Source organism: Kogia breviceps, chromosome 6, assembly GCF_026419965.1.
Source record: "Kogia breviceps isolate mKogBre1 chromosome 6, mKogBre1 haplotype 1, whole genome shotgun sequence".
NCBI lineage: Eukaryota > Metazoa > Chordata > Mammalia > Artiodactyla > Physeteridae > Kogia > Kogia breviceps.
In genome coordinates, this window is record NC_081315.1 from 15,624,596 (window position 1) to 15,642,583 (window position 17,988).

Genomic DNA, 17,988 nt, shown 5'->3' on the forward strand with positions numbered 1-17,988 from the left:
ATCCTTACATATGTGGAAGCAAAGGTTATGAAATACAAGTATCCTATAAGTATTTACTATTAGTATATTCAGCAAGTCCAATTCATATTTGTCTAACCAATTCTTAAAAAACAATGACCCAAACCCACATTCCTTAAAAGCATTTTGCCCAAAGATTGATCTGCCGAGTGGACAGTTACTTTAAATTCAGCCTCCCCTTAAGTATTTTTGGAACTATTTTGAGACCTATTTTTTGTTGTTATTGATTATTGTATTATCTTAAATTATTGACAACTTTATAGACTAATCAATAAATCTAGCTGTACTTTCTCACTTATTTTTTCATTTCCAATATACATGTATCAAATCTAAAATATTTTCTGACTTTTTAATAGAAGCATTTTTTTCTTTCATCTCTTCCAAATATTTTGAGACAGTTTTACATCTTTACTTAAAGACTCTTTCTCCAAAAATGTTTTATTCCTAGTAACTTAAACATTTATAGTAGTCTTTGGGAATTTCACTCACTGTACTTATGCCTTTGTTCTTTGTTGTTTTATTCCATTGTATGTGCCTGTGTTTACTCCATGCATTAAACAAATTAGTACCTGCCAATGTTCATTTCTGTTAATGTTTTCTTAACTATTGATATTCTGACAGGAAAAAACAACAAAGGGAATTGGATGAGTCAGAATGTTATTGAACTCCATTAAATCTTATTTTTCAAGGTAATTTTTTAAATGTAAAAGTGAAACAAAAGGATACATTGAACACTGGTATCACCATTATGCTAAAATTTCACTGGTGTTTCGAAGCAAGTCATGATTGTCCACTTTGGATAGTCAACAGTTAGTTGATTACTGAGCAAAGTCATAAATAGCACACTGTGTAAGAACTGTAAATTAGCATGTTTCCCTTATTCAGTAGTGCACAAATGTTAGCTGTAATTAATTTTTTCAGTGATTAATTATGTAAATAGACTTTGAGCTAGACACTTAAGTTAAAACCCCAACCCAGACATGGATATAACCATATTTACTGTATCCCCCCAACTTGTTCTCAGAATCTCCAGGGAGTCAGTCTATCTATTGACCTTAATACTTAGTTTGAACAGCTATTTCACTTTGCTACCAGACTTGTTCCTATAGAAGCCATAATTTTTATTTTTAAAATTTTTTAAATTAATTAATTATTTCTTTGCAATTCTAATCTTTTAATGCCCCTCTATTTTCACAGTTTTCAGGCAATGAAAGCATTTTATGAAATTTAAAAGACTGGCAAGCTGCCTGAACCTTAAAACCAAGAGATTTTGAACCAGTTGGTCTCCTTTTAAGTTCAGAAAGCATATCAGTTAAAATTAGGTTTCACAGAAAATGGCAGAAACATCAGGGTAATAATAAATTAAACAAAATGGGTAGAAAATAATTCTCCCCCATGTAAATGTAGGTAAATACAGATAATCCAAGGTGAACAAGACATTTTCATGACCACTAGGTCCCAGCTCCTTTTTTTTTTGAACATCTTTATTGGAGTATAATTGCTTTACAATATTGTTGTTAGTTTCTGCTGTATAACAAAGTGAATCAGCTATACGTATACATATATCCCCATATCTCTTCCCTCTTTTGTCTCCCTCCCACCCTCCCTATCCCACCCCTCTAGGTGGTCACAAAGCACTGAGCTGATCTCCCTGTGCTATGCAGAAGCCATAATTTTTAATGCAGCTAATCTCCCCAAGGCTGGGAAACCAAGCTTATCTATTTGATACTGTAGCATATTGATAGTAACTGAGATACAAGGGGATTTTCTGGGCCAAGCCACCTAAATTTGAGTTGTATTTTTTAGGTAGGTCAGTTCTCAAAGACCATCACCAGGAAGAGTCATGTCTGGCAACAGAGGGGAGAACAGAGAGGAAGGGAGAGGGAGATTGTGAGGGGAAGAATTGAGGTTCAAGTATCCAGTCAACAAGAGCTGGGAAACATGGAACTTCTGGAGGCTGAATGGGAAGTACAGACATGAATAAAGAAGAACCTCTCCTGGAGAATGCATTCAGTTGAAGCAGTCTGGTACAAATCCAATAGCATTTGAGGATTAGAAAGTTTTGTAAATCCAGAGTGTTTTGGCCTATGTCCTATAGATTGGTATAGCCCAATGTGACCCTAAGTTTCTATGGTGTACGCCATGTTTTCCCTAGGGAAATGGACAAAATGATGTGAGAGCAATGTGCGGCCCTTATCTTATTTGTCACCCCTCACATGCCAACCTATAGCTCTTAACTTCATTTAGCCCTTTCTGTAACGGCAAGAAATACAGGCCCTGGGGCTTCCCTGGTGGCGCAGTGGTTGAGAGTCCGCCTGCCGATGCAGGGGATACGGGTTCGTGCCCCGATCAGGGAAGATCCCACATGCCGCGGAGCGGCTGGGCCCCTGAGCCATGGCCGCTGAGCCTGCGTGTCCAGAGCCTGTGCTCCGCAACGGGAGAGGCCACAGCAGTGAGAGGCCCGCATACCGCAAAAAAAAAAAAAAAAGAAATACAGGCCTTTTTCAAAACCACTTGATGCTCCTAAGTGGCCTTAGCAGAGGCAAGCCAATCTTGACAGAGACTAATAGAACAAAACCTATCAAAAATGCGTAAGAGGGAAATATGGGCACAATGCTTTAAAATTTCAGAGTAGTATTGCTCTATTAAGACCCTTCAAAGGTTAAAGCTTGAGGCTAGGGAAAAAAGAAAAAGGTATGGAGAATGGTCATTTGAAACTGGGGTAACAAAGACTAAACAAAACTATTGTTGAGGATACATGATAATATGAGGTTTAAAATTAAATCAACCAAAATTATTTTCAAATTTCTAGTATATGCCAGGAATTTAGTCAGGTACTGGGTACTGAGTATATAGTAAAGGATAAAACTGATGGCACAGAGAATACATCACTACCAATCTTAATTCTTTACATCTTTTGTAACTGGGCTACTGGTCTTCAGTCATGAAAAGGGTATAACAAACAGAGCTCTAAATATATGAGAAGTGGATGAATATGAAATTAAATAAGTTAATGTTTTTTTGGCTCAGGCAAATTATAACCCGGAACCTGCTAACAATTTAAGAATGGTAAAGGTATTAAAACACTACCATCTTGACTTTTAATTAAGGGGGGAAAAGCATATTCAGAAAAACACAGCTTAATAATCTCCATTTTCCTAATTAAACAAATAATTCTATATTTTTTGAGCAAGATTATCCAAGGAACTGGGCAGAGTTTACCATCTAGTGGGGGGGAGGACATTGTTATGTTAAACATTAATTAGTCAGTAAGGTGAAACTATGATGATAGAATGTGCAACGTACACATAAGGTTAAAAAAGCAACATGCCTACATCTCTAGGAAGTGCAAAGAAAATATATTGGTTAAGCTGCCAATAACAGAATATTGAACTAAACAAGGCAAAAACACCAAGAATTTCTATCACGTAACTTAAAAAGAATCTCAGGTGGTTCAACACTGTTATCAAGTACTCAGGTTCCTTCCCTTGGTCTGCTCAACCACGTCTGCCCTTATGATCAAGAGACGGCCCAAACCTTTTTATGGCTGACCCCTCACTGACAAAAGGGGGAATTTCCATAATGGCAGTGGGACAGTCATGGCCTATTCCTTTGTCCTGGGGGTGGGGGTGGGGGAGTCTGCTCCTTGTGACTTTACTGCCTGAACCCTAAACAAAATCCAGGATCTATAAGCCAGGAAAGAAAGTAAATAGTTGCTGTGAGGCCTTCAACAGGTCTACTATAGGAACTTAACAAAACTGTTAATATTTTACCTTGGACTTGATGCATGCAGGACCTACCAATCTATTAGGCACAAAAGGTATAATGCTTAGGACACACAATGCATTTGGGGACAAGAAAATATTTTCATTTCCTTTAAGTCAGAAAACAATACGTTTTTAGATAGAAGAAAACGTATTAATACGTAAAATCAATATACTCATCTTTATACAAATGTGATTGTGAACTGTAAGTTTAAAATATTTTCTATAGTGGCAGGGGCCCATGGAAGTTATACTACAGCCCTAGTTGCATGAGTGTAGCATGCTAAGTGCACTAAGAGAGGAAGTGCATTCAAGGTGAAGGGAACAGCATATGCATTCCTCATGGGAAAGGTGAACCACCCCTTTTCAGAGGAATTGATATCCACAGTCCCAAATTCCCAAGTGATCCTAGGATCATTACGTGCATAAGCAGACAACTGCGGTGAGGATACTCAGATTAATTTATCCCAAGTCAATTTCCAATTAAACTGGACATAATAAACAGGTTTTCCCAGAGATGCCAATGATAATACAGTGACATAATTTTAACAGATTTTCCTTTCAATTTTTCAAAATGATAGAACAATATTTCCAAAAGAAAGGTGTGCCCTTTTTAAGACTAACTCTGTGTTCCATAAACACTGTGCCATATACATATGGGCACAGCCCCCACACATATATTTTTGCTTTTTGACATCTTTTCTAAACCGGTACATTTGAGAAGTGGCTATCTCTGTATTTTTGCTATCAAGGTCCTTTATTTGCCAGCTGGTTAGGAAAAAAGGAGGCAAAGGTCGATTTGCCTCTCCCCAGAAACAAATCTTTCATATTACTGATGTTCCACTATAGCAGCCTTGTGGGACTGGGGAGGCCAGTCCTCCTCCTTTAGGGCACTTCCTGCTCAAATACACACAACAAATTTTCTTCTAGATGAATCGGACATCAGAATGGCAATCAAGTCTGTTATGTTAGGAAAAAAACAGTCACAAAAAGCTTGCCTAGCTATTTCTGATAATCAGAGTACTTTAAGAAGCTTCTTATAATACATCCTCACACATCAAGGTTTTCTGGCTTTTGTAGTTGCAAGAGTCTTATTTTAGAGAGCAAAACTGCAAGGCTGAGTGATCAAAAGCGTCAGAGCTTCTCTGGCAGAAATAAATGTGGTTCAAACATTAGTAAATATATATGCTCTAATGAAAATATCTTTTTATAATATAGTTCCCCAGTCTCAGTTGTGAATTTCCATGGGAATTATTTCCAAAGACAAGCTGCAGGGAAAACATCAATCAATCTGCCGAATGAATTTTTGAATCCATTCTCAATGCTGAGACCCCCTCCTGGTGCTTGGTAATTACCCCAATATTTTCTGCACACTTGTTTAAACGGCTTCCTCTTGGGCTTCCTGGGAAGAAGGCCTTTCCCTCTGCTGATCTGAGAGGCAGCTTGCCTTATCGCTGTACCTCATTCCATCTGCAACTCGTGGGGGGTCCCACTAATCATTGTCATTGGAACATTGGATGAGGAGTCTGGGGACATAGATAGATGCGACACCAAAGGAGACCAGGGACCTTCCGAAACAGTACTCATCTCGGTAAATGCTTCATGTCCTCCCAGATTCAATGCAAGAGGTGAACTCTTTTTAAAGCAAAAGCCTGCACCTTAATTATACAAATACAGTGATCAAAGTCATTATCATTCTTTTCAAACAGCAAGAATGTATTAGAATGGTGTTATGTTACCTTTGACAGAAAATATTTGGTCCTTGTGAAGAAAGAGAGAAAAATACAATGGGGGGGAATAAAATAAGAGGAAAGGAAAATTGATTTAAAACAAAAATGCTGTTGCTAGAGAAAATACAATTTAAAAAGCAGTTGATGCAAAAGAAAGATAAATGTTGTAAAGTGTTGAATTTTGAAAGAACTTCAAAATGTATTCAAATGTCACACTGATTTTTCTTACATCTTTAAGTAGTAAGTTTCAAAAGATAAATGTAATCCACAATTTATCCACACATGATTCATCTATAAACATAAAATAAAGCACCGTGATTTTTTCATATAAAAGTATGCTCCTATTGTAAATATTTCTTCTTTACTTTTCTTAAATAAAGATGACTTTCATAGTTTTGGAGACTGTGACATGCGTGAATGTCATTTCCTATGTAAGTTAGGTCAGAGGTTCCTTGAAACTATCTCTGAGATATCTGAGGACAGACTGCTACTTTGCTTAGTGTGTAATACATGAATGTGGGTAATTTAACTCAAAAACTAAAACATATAATCTAACCAACATGAGCAATGAAAGTTTTTGATGCACAAGTATTTGAACAAAAGAAAATTAAGTAAAAGGCTAAGGGAAAATGTCATTCCTTTTAATCTTAATAATATAAAAATCTCGGTTCAATAATTTATCTCTGAATGGTCTGATTCCCAATATTTAAAAAGTTTGAGATAGCTTCTCATGTATAATGCTAGTTATTTCTAGGACATAAACTTGTAATATCACAACCACTATTGTTCTATTTGCTATCATCCAAATAAATATTTAGAAAGCCTCTATATTTAGAATATTTAGAAAACCTCTATCAATATTTATTTACGTACTGGTATGCAACATCTATACAGCAAAGTTCAAAATTTTACCCATAAAACAGAAGATCCAGTCATAATAATAGACTGGAGTCTGCAAGCCAAGAGCAAATCTCAGTTAAGATTCAAAGGTCTGTATTGATCTTTAATTATCTTTTTCTTCTTCCCTCTCAAGAATCCACACTAATCAGGAATTGCCTCCACTTTTCCAAAATGTCCACATGTTATTAAGTTGTTCCTTGTTTCTAAAAACCAATGGTCAGTTCTCATTTCTCATCTTAGTTGACCTAGTAGTGACATGTGTCATGGTTTCTCAGACCATTTTCCTTGAATATTTGCTCCCTGGGCTCCAGATCATTGTTCTCTCCTGATTTTCATCCTAGATCACTGACTCTTTCTTCTGGTTTATTCTGATTGTGTCGGTTTTCTGCATTTCCCTGATTTCTAATCATTCTAAGCTAATCATTTAAATGTCCTGGGCTCAGTACTTTCACCTCTCCTGTCTACACTGATCACCTTGAAGGTCTCATTCAGTCTTAGAGTTTTAAATACCATCTAAATGCCTATGACTCAGAAATTGAAACTTTTCATCCTGCATATCTATCTTGTACTCCCAGCTTTTTTTTTTTTTTTTTTTTTTTGCGGTACGCGGGCCTCTCACTGCTGTGGCCTCTCCCGTTGCGGAGCACAGGCTCCGGACGCGCAGGCTCAGCGGCCATGGCTCACGGGCCCAGCCGCTCTGCGGTATGTGGGATCTTCCCGGACCGGGGCATGAACCCGCGTCCCCTGCATCGGCAGGCGGACTCTCAACCACTGCGCCACCAGGGAAGCCCACTCCCAACTTTTATATCTAACTTTTTACCTTAATTTTGATGATGATAAACATCCCAAATTTATACTCAGAACAAAACTCCTGATCTTCCCCCAAATATACTGAGGTTTCCTAAACTCAATAAATGGAAAATCCATTTTATCATTACTGAAGCACAAAACCTTGGATTTATCTGACTCCTCTGATTCTTTAACTCTCCACACTTGATATATCAACAATGTGTTAAAAACAAAAAAAACAGCCAGACTGATCCTTTTACAACTCAGGGAAGGTCATGACACTCTTTTACTCCAAATTGTCAATGGCATCCCATGTTGCTCAAATGTAAAACCATGTTTTCTTCCAATGGGCTACAAGATAAGGTTTTCTACTACTGAAAACCTTACTTTTCATTCATTATTCCTTACTTTTTTCTTTGCTTACTACAAAACTGTCACTTTAGACTTCTTCTGTTCCTAGATCAGGCCCAACATGCTTTCATCTTTGCTTTCCTGATCCTTCTGTTTTGAAAGCTCATCCTTCAAATTTCTGCTTAGTTTACTCCATCATTTCCTACAAGTCTTTGTTTATATATTGACTATGTTAATGACTGTGTGTGAACTTGGGTAAACTATCTTAATTTTCTGGTATACATTTTTCTAATCAGTACAATATTGATCAAACTTATAGAATCACTGTAAGATTTAAATGAGATAGTACAATAGAATTTGTAAAAGCTGTATGAATGATATATATCTCAGTCCTCAATAAAATATGCTACTCGAGGTATATAACAGCAGAGTATATAAAAGCTCAAATTATGCTAAAATAAAGTTTATATCAGCACCCCTACACCTCTTAAAACATGATGACAGATTTACCCAGTCTCTCTAGAAAACAACCAGTAAAGGAAAAAGTAGTAACAATACAGACAAATAGTCAAAATATTTGACTAGACTAGAAAAATACATGTTATATGTAAAAGCATGTAACATGTGAGAGTCTAAAGACAGTATTCTTCAAAGTGAGGTGTCTCAGAAGACTCCAGTGTCAAATAGCCTAAAATCAAATTTTTTATGTTTCAAAACCAACTGTCTCCAGAGTTATCACATACAACAGCAGTCAAATCTGAGAAGCAGTACTGTAGTTGATGACATGGACATTGGTGCTTGATCATTTGGGCTCAAATCAACAGTCTTCTACTTATTAGAAGATAAGTGTAGCATGGATCCACGTTGGGCTAGTTAATCAGTCTCTCTGGTTACCTTACCTATGTTCTCTTCACTTAACTTTCAGATGTGAAAAGTGGGAAATATTAGACTACATTCTATTTTTGTGATAATTAAATAATCAATGATATAAGACTTAGAGCAGCGCCTAGTTCACAGGAAGTGGTAAATGGTTATTAGTTATTAGTAACATTAACCCAGAGCCAAATCTTTTGTAGAGCTCTGAGTGGAGAATAAAGTAACTCTAAGGTATAGGTAGAATAGGTATAGGTAGAATCTAATATAAATAGCTGATATCTCCCAGAGTTATATGTCCCTAGCTACAAGTGTTTTCTATGGCTCCAGTGATTCCAATGTATCAAAATCACTGTCAGGAAGGAAGATAAGAAGCTGTTGTGCTGCGTGTCATCTATCTCCTTTCAGTTTCCCCAGAGTCTCCATTTCTCAAGTTTGGACAAGGAGTCAGCTGGAGTCTCAACTGGAGTCAAAAGTTGAGCTCACTGCATTGGATAATCTTGTCCTAGATGCAGATTTGAACCAAATCCCATTTGGGGGACCAAGAAATGTCAAAAACATGTGTTAGCTTTGAAGTGCCCTGAAACTTAAAATTATCCTTTAGACCCTTGAAGAATTTAGAGCTCTTTAAGTATTACAGCCTCTTGGTGAGGTACTTAAATCTATCTGTCCTAAATTTCTGTCCTAATGATTTCTCAGGGACAGTTTATTTTCCATCAGTCTGCTGTTCTAGGAAGTACTCAAAATGATCTATTTCCGTCTGGACCAAAGTGTGGGGACAATATGAATCAGCTGAATCCTGAAGTGAGTGTTTCTCACTAGTAAATGAATTTTGATAAAAGGAAAAAAAGGGAATGGCTGAAATCTATGGGTACAAGAGAATTTTTTTTTCTTTTTCAAGTAACTCTAACATAGATCCAATCTCTCCTCACCAATCATGTGTTTGGTACAAATACAGATTTCAATTAGTTTAAGATCATATTTTATATCTAATGTTAACTAAAATGCAAGTTGTTTTACTCCCATTTCTTATTACATTAACATTTTAGTGTGCCGTTGCCTTCCATTATATACCCTTCGCACCTTTGGCTAGAACTCATGGCACTGGGTCTATGTATGAGTGTGATGTAACATAATTATAGGAGCATAATGCATCATTACCATTTTTGCTTTCATATAAACCACAACCGTTTTAATTCTGAATAAACTGTACTTTTAGTTACAACTCATATTCAGTAATTGGCTTTTGATCTTTATATGTGCTATGAAAACTGCTCTTTTGGGCTTCCCTGGTGGCGCAGTGGTTGAGAATCCGCCTGCTGATGCAGGGGACACGGGTTCGTGCCCCGGTCCGGGAAGATCCCACGTGCCGCGGAGTGGCTGGGCCCGTGAGCCATGGCCGCTGAGCCTGTGCGTCCGGAGCCTGTGCCCCGCAATGGGAGAGGCCACAACAGTGAGAGGCCCGCGTACCACAAAAAAAAAAAAAAAAAAAAAAAAAAAAAAAAAAAAAAGAAAACTGCTCTTTTATAATTTATTACCATAAAAGGAAAAAAATACTAAAGTCAAATAGTTACAGGTCTAGGTATAAATCTCCAATAAATTTATAAATTCTACTGAAGAGTTGAAAGTAAGTATGTTGATTTGGGCATATGAGTTTATCATTTAGGCAAATTTATACTTTTAAAATGAATTTAGGAAAACTCTAAAAGGGTGAATTTGGGGGGCATCATGTCTGCTGTGTTTCCTTTATTTCAGTTAATTTTACCCAAAGGTAATTAATCGGTTCAAAATTTCATGTTAATTCTTATATTAATCATCTTTTCTGAAATACTGATTCAATGTTACTGCCTTGGGTGACTTAAATAATATTCTCTTTTTAGCAAATAAGGGTCTCAGAAGATGCCCTCTTATCCATTCCATTAATGCATATAATTGGGAACTTGCAGGCTACAGAATCCTCCTTTTTCCTTAGAAGTTCGAAGCGAACTATTGATAATGAATTAAAGAAAGAAAAGTGTTAAGTTAAATTCATGTCTGAAGAAGTCTTTGTGAAATGTTTTTGAGAGGTAGAGATATAAAGAATGAGAATGTTTTGATCACTTGCAAATGACTTTTATCACATATATATGTCATACATATATATATCATATAAATATAAATAACATATGTCATATAAATACCATATAAATAGAATGTGTTTTTAAGCCATATGATTTTCTCTTCTTAAAATGTAAAATGTTTCACATTTTACACATTTTACATTTTACATTTCTGAATAATGAAGCAATCTCTGTGATGATGATCGACCAGAGGTTACTTGCAAACAAATCATCAATCCACAAACACAGAAAACAAAACAAAAAAAATGGCAGTTGTATAACTAAAAGAAATATTTGTTGAATGAAACAAGGGTCAGTAAATTTATCTCACAGAACAGACAGAGCATCACATGTTTCTGACTGTTAGTTTAAAATGCCCATGATATTTCCTTTCTGGGCTGACATTTTCTTCTCTCCAATTCAATTTGTAACTTAATCCTGTACAACTTTATGATTTGAATAGTAATTTTATACAATAATTTCACTGCATACTAAACTATCACTTTGTGTTCTGTTACCACTTATACAGATGTGGTTTTTAAAATTTTCATTATTTTGATACAGTTCGAAGAAATGTTTTGGTGAGAGAAATTTCTCTTTTAAATGTTGGATATTGCTTCTTTTGAAAACAGAAAACACTAGGCATGGAACAAAAGTATGTTCTCTTTTATTATTCATTCCATAAATATTATTCAGCATCTATTATATATAGGATGGTCTCTGGCACATATTGGAGGATGGATAGCTCTGTAAAACCTTATTTTTCCTTCAAGAAATCTTACCCAAATGACAAGAAAATAGTTGCTGTTGATTCCCTACCACTCTGGGCTGGCCCAGCACTGCCAGGCAAATTGCTAAAGTCACACCAGAAGCATTCCATCTCTCCGTCTCTGTCGTAGGTCAAGACTCCTGCTAGTCTGAGCTACAGAACAACCTATTTAATTATTGCATCTTTTGAAACACACACACACACACATCCCCCCACATACACACACATATCCTTACCCCTGTTGGACATTGGACATTGCTAATAGGATAATGACAGAGTTATTGAAACACATTTGAGGAAGGAAATATTTCTTTCACTTGCTTACATTTAGAAAAACATATTACAGTAAGAATAAAGTTTATTTCTTTCCCCTTTATTGCTTCCTTGTGTGGATATGCTGAACTAAGAATCAGGGCTTGTTACCTTTTAGTTATGACCCTTGACTTTCCCAAGAATGTTTTAAAAACCTGATTTTAGTCAAAACTCAATTTCTCAAAGAATCTTTTTTTTTTTTTTTTGTCTTTCTATTATACACAATGCCAGGGAGCATAACAAGTGAGACAATGTGGGGGACACAGCTGCTCTACACTAGTTTCTGAACTGTAAATGGCTTACTGTGAGACATTAAACAGGAATCTTGTGAAAGAGACCTGACTTAGAAGCCTGACACGGGCCCAGAGACATAGAGTACCATAGTATACTCTCTCTTCCCTAGACACGGGACTTGGGAATGGAGGGTAACATTGATCATCCTCCTAAAAGCCCAGGGACTGACTTAATGCCAAATGTCTCAAATTTGGAAAAATGTACTGCTAAAGGAATAGAGTAATTTTTGCACTTCTATAAATGTGGTGGCAATTATTACAAGAGCATTATGCAGTTTGGACTTGAGAAAAGAAAGATATCTTATCAGAACAGTTAAGAAATTGAATGTGTCCTCATGTGGAAACCTTTTGATGAGGAACTCTAATTCCTTAGATAATCTTTTTACAGACTCTCAAGAAAGTTCACTTTAGGGAACATAATGCAACTTGTACAACGGGCAATGGCAAAACAAGACATAGTAGGGAAAGACTTCACGGTGCTAAGAAAACATCTAAATACAAAAATCAAAAGACTTAAGATCCAACCTTCTCTGCTTATCCTAAATAGCAAAGGGAGCTGATGTTGAAAGATGAAGAAAATAATTACAGATTTTATAAATTATTTATGTTAGCTGACCATTCTAGCATGGCATGGCTCTGATCATTAACCATCATATATCTCTTTGATATTCACCTAGTAGATGGCCAAATAAAGATGGTCATATGCTCAACAAGTACCAACACAAAAAAATGACTATTATTTGAAGAGACTATCTCCTCTAACTCATAACCTAGATTATATACTTGAAATCTAGATCTAGGACTTGCCCACATACTGATGCTGTAATAAGCAGAGAGAAATATATAATGAGTAAATATATGCATATGAGTGTAAAAATTAAGATACATGTCATGTATTTGCAGATAATTTTCTGTGATCGCAATTAACTTTATATATTATACATTTTTTTCAGTGAATAACTTAACGAAAGGTTGAAGTTATTTTTACTTGGATATTTTTAAACATAGGCATAGTCTATGTTCACTGTAGTGGAAAATGGTGTGACTAATTTACATGGACAATTAGATTTCATTGCTTTAGTATTATTGGACAAAGTCAATCACTGCCATAAAATCTGCATTAGGCTCTGCTTTCCATGTGGCAACTTACAATGTTATAAAATTAGACCAATGATTTTGATTTAACATCACCACCATGTTTGTGTACCTACTGAAGGCACCTTTCACATAGAATATAAAGTGAGTGGCACCTAGTTAAGTTGTTCAACAGGGCAGGAATGCGTATCACATAAGTTGGCAAAACGTGACAAGGACTTTGCCATATAAATCATTTACCTGATTAAGGAAAAGGGAGATTTTTCTGGCTGATCAGTCTATAACCAAACTTCTGCAAGTGCTTTGGAACTACTAGTTTTTTAATTGAAGAATATGACATAAGTGAAACAAATTTCAGCTAAAATCGACTTTAGGAGTTCTTTTGGTTAACATTAAGTGATTTCCTTGAGGTAAATATATTTCCTACCCTTTTGAGCAAAAACATTCAATAACTACCTCCATAAATGTGAAAATGTGCTAAACTGTCCTTCAAACTTGTTTTTGGTAAGTCCATCATATTTCATAATTTTTCTACAAACATACTTACTCCTATTTAAAAAATCATCTTATTAAGATATAAGTTACATTAAAAAGTACAAATTAACAACGAGTTCACAGGTCTATTAATTTTTATGAAGTGGACACATCCAAAAACAAAATCCAAAACAAGAAACAGGACACTATCCACATTTCAGAAGCTTCCATCAAGCCCTGTCCCAATAGCATCCCTCCTCTTTAGAGGTAACCACTTTTCTGAAGAGTAGATTGCTTCTGAGCATTATTCAAATGGACTTTTACAGCATGTTTCCTTTTATGTTTGACTCTAAAAAAATTGTGATATCAGACTATGTTGTTGCAGGTGGCTGTCATTTGTTCCCTTTCATTTCTATATCCATTGTAAGACTATTACACAGTTTATTCATCCACTATATTCTTGTAAACAGTTTTGTTTTTCCAATTTGGGGTCATTTCAAATAATGTTGCTACAAACATTTTTGAACATGTCTTCTGGTGCACAAACATAGACATTTCTCTTGTTACTGTACTTAGAAGTGAAATTACTTACTTATGGGGTACTCACATGTTTATGTTTAGTAGATACTGCCAAAAAGTTCAACAAATTCATTATAACACAAATTTGAAGTCTGTAGTGCTATTTGTTGCTTGGTAGCTTATATTATCTTTGGAAACATTTTTACTGTTTTTCTTCAAATACTGTTCATGCTGCAGTGCCTTTCACGTCTCCCTTTGTTACTCTAATATATAAACTTTTTTTTTTTTTACCATGCCCCAAATGTGTCTTACTCCTTTTTCTATATTTTCCAAACTTTTTAATCTCTCTGTGCTTTCAGTTTGCTAATTTTCACTGATTTAACTTTCAGATCATAAGTCCTTATTTGAGCTATTGTGTAATGTACTATTAAATCAATTTATCAAGTTCTTAATTCTAGGTAGTATGTTCTTCTAATGTTAGAGTTATTTTTGAACTATTTTCTTTAAATTCTAATTTCCTACTGAAAATCTCCATAGATAGATATAGATATAAACTTCAGTTATTTGAAATATAAAATATGGCTCATACCTCCACTATTTGGTTTTTGATTTTTCCTGTAGGTCTGTTTCTATTGTATGGTTTTTCACTTAGTTTTCAATAAGTTTTCTTTTCTTTGATTTTCTTCTTTTTTTTTTTTTTTTTTGGTATCCTTGTGTTCCTGTTTTTTTGGTTTTTTTAATTCCAGGCATTCTGTATGAAAATGTGTCCAGGTTATTTGTGAGTATACAAAGTGTTATTATTTTCTTCTTTTGTCCCTAACAAGAAGTTACACTATGGGAAGATAGCTTTAATCTTACCAGGAGTTAACTCTTCTAAAGCTAGGTTTCTGTCTTCACGAGAGCAATTCTACATTCTGTCTGGCCATTCTCTTTGGGCAAATTTCTTCAGAGACCCCAAGTAAAATCCTAAATGTGTTCCAGCACTCACCACCCTCCCCATGTCCCCATGAGACTGCTAAATGCTTTTCTCAACTTCTCAGCATTTCTTCTGCTGCTTAGACTAAGGACAGATCATCATGATATAATCAGAGCAGAAACGGCTAAGTTTAAGATCTGGCTACAACTTGTAAATAAGCAAATAACTCCAAAGCAACAGCAACTTCCAATATCAGGGTCACTTCTTTGTGTTTCTTATCTAAGATATTGACCTCTAACATTTTGACTGATTTGATGGTTTTCTGATGTTTTTAAATTGATTTTTTAAATATTTTATTCACTTTTCACTTTTTCTTCTCAGCAGAAGAGTTAGTCTGATACAACCTGATATGCCATAGTCAAAAGCAGAAATTTTATGTATTTATTTTTCACTCAAACCATGCTACATTCACATATATTTTATTTAACAAGAACAGCAGTATAGTGAGAGGCATATATAACTTTTGATTTAATTTATAAACATGTCTTTTAATCAGTTCAGTAAAACATTTTAAACATAAGACCTGACATTAAAAGCACAAATTTATTATTTATATATAGACTTCTTTATGTTCCTAATATCATGTTTGGGCTTTGTTTCTAAAGACTTAATTAGGCAAATTATTATGGAATTATTTGAGACTGCAGTCTAAACATAAATATAAAAGTTAAATAATATCTTCATAGAGTAGTCTCTATTGGGTATATGAATGTAGCCATATGAAGCTATTAATTTTTAGAATACACAAATATTCTATATAATTTCAAGTCATTTTTATATGACTATATTTTTTTCCTTTGGTTAAGGATAAATCCATTGAATAATTATATAATCAAATAATTTAATTTTTCTTTGGTTTTAGAAATAGTAATTTCATTAAATTAGAAATAATCAGAAAAATTGTGTACTTAAGAGAATTTTTGGTGATAATATTTAACCATGGATATGGAGAATTATATATATTTTTAATCACAAAGTCTGTCTCAATTTTGAAGGTGTCAAAGTTTTTAATTTATTTTATTGCTGGCTCAAAAACCTGAAAAGAACTCTTTTCTTCACAATTTGAGAACAAATGAATATTCCTAGGAAAAGTGTAATATAGGTTGTCAGAATGTCCTTCCACATAATCATGGAATAAAGAAAATAAGCCCATCGATTAGAATTTAATTATTTATATGTGTACATGTTGATGTTTACTTAAATATGTGTCTTCTCACTTCATTTTCTACTTGAATTGGTAAAAATGGAAAAATTTATAATATTTACATTAATTCAATATTAGATAAAATAAAATGAAATATGCTATGTTGATTAAACATTTCAGTCAGTTCTGCCTCGTTTATGGTCTCATCTCCCATCCAACCCTAGAAAACCTGGTGCTGCTAGAGACTTCCATCTGATGGCCTTTTAATAGCTCAACCACTTTTATTCAAACTATGTTTTCTGAGCAGCTACAATATGCCTCTCCTTAGGCTGACTGGGGAAGTGTACCTCAGTGCTGAACAGGAAACTCTGGAACTGCATGCTGAAGCACAGAGCCTACCCTCCATGCTTCCTCTGGTCCTCTCATGCACATCCCAATAGTCCTTCTCAAGTCTCTGTGTAAGCAGCCTGGGCAGTTTCTTAATCTTTGAGTAATGAAAAGGTCCTGACTCCGATCTGGATCTGTCCTTAGAATCTGGATACCATCCCCATCTGGGTCCACAAACTATCCTTGCTCTATTCCTACATACATTCATACAAATGTATGGCCAGATTTCTGAGAATCAGCCTTCTGCTAAACTATGATAATTCTCCTCCTATGTGTTGGGACAAATCACTACTTTGCTTTATTCCTCTCTGCTGTACTTTTTGCCATTTGCCTGGATCATGACCAGAAATTACCTCTCTCACTTGAGAGTGTCTTCCAGCCTGGATCTCCTCACTTCCCAGCATCTGGGCACTGGGGCTTGTTCCATGGTATGTCAAGCCACAGCCTCTTTCTTGCATTCACTGTTATTTGTTACAAATTAGCTGCCATGCTCCTTCAGGAATTCAGAGACACAACAAATCTCATATAAGCAATCCTTTGCTGTGTCACAGAATTGACCTCTCTTTTTTTTCCTCTGTAAAGGATACATTTATTTTCTAACTATAGGGACAAGTTTATCACATTAAAATAACAGTCAAATATTATTGAGTCAATCTTAAAAATAACCAAACATAATATATAATATCTAACATACAAGGAAAACAGAAACTTTGAGGAAATGAAAATTCAGAATATATTCCTTCCAGAAAATATTACATGCTAGCAACATAACCCTGGTATATTTATGAATTTTTCTAACACCAATGAAAGAAGCTGAATTATTAACAATCACCAAAATTAAGTCTGTAATACCAATCCCATATTAAAAATATATGACTTTAGTCATTCCATTTGATTCAAATCACAGCTTGAAGTGGTATATAAGTGGAAGAGTAAAGAAAGAAGAGTATACACACTGGTGAGTCTACCTTGGTAATAAAGGAGTGAAAAGATTTTATAATCAGATCACCTTTACCTATAAAACATGATACTTAATAAATTATTCAGTTAATCCATCAATGCATCCTCCCCCCCAAAAGTGAAATCTATGATGAATGAGTACATAACATTCAGAAAAAAACTCTTCTAACACTTATTTTCACTAGAATTCATTTTACTTAACAGTTTTATATGATTATTCTGATTAGTGATACTTTTGATGAGGTAAATTAAGAAAACTAAGCTTTTAGCCATTTTTATTGCCAAGTAATAGGAAAAGTATATGTTCTCACCTTGTCTGAATATTACCCTATCACTACATCTAGATGTTTAGGATGAGCTGAGACTCAGAAATTAGCCAAACCAAATATGAAATTTCAAAATCATAGATAGGATTAAAATGGGAAAAAAATCTTATGAATGAGTGAGGGATAGAGTAAAGATCAAAGAGGGGGTGAGAGATAAAGTTCAGAGATAAAACTGCGTGCCTGTAGAACACTATTGTGGTACAAAAACA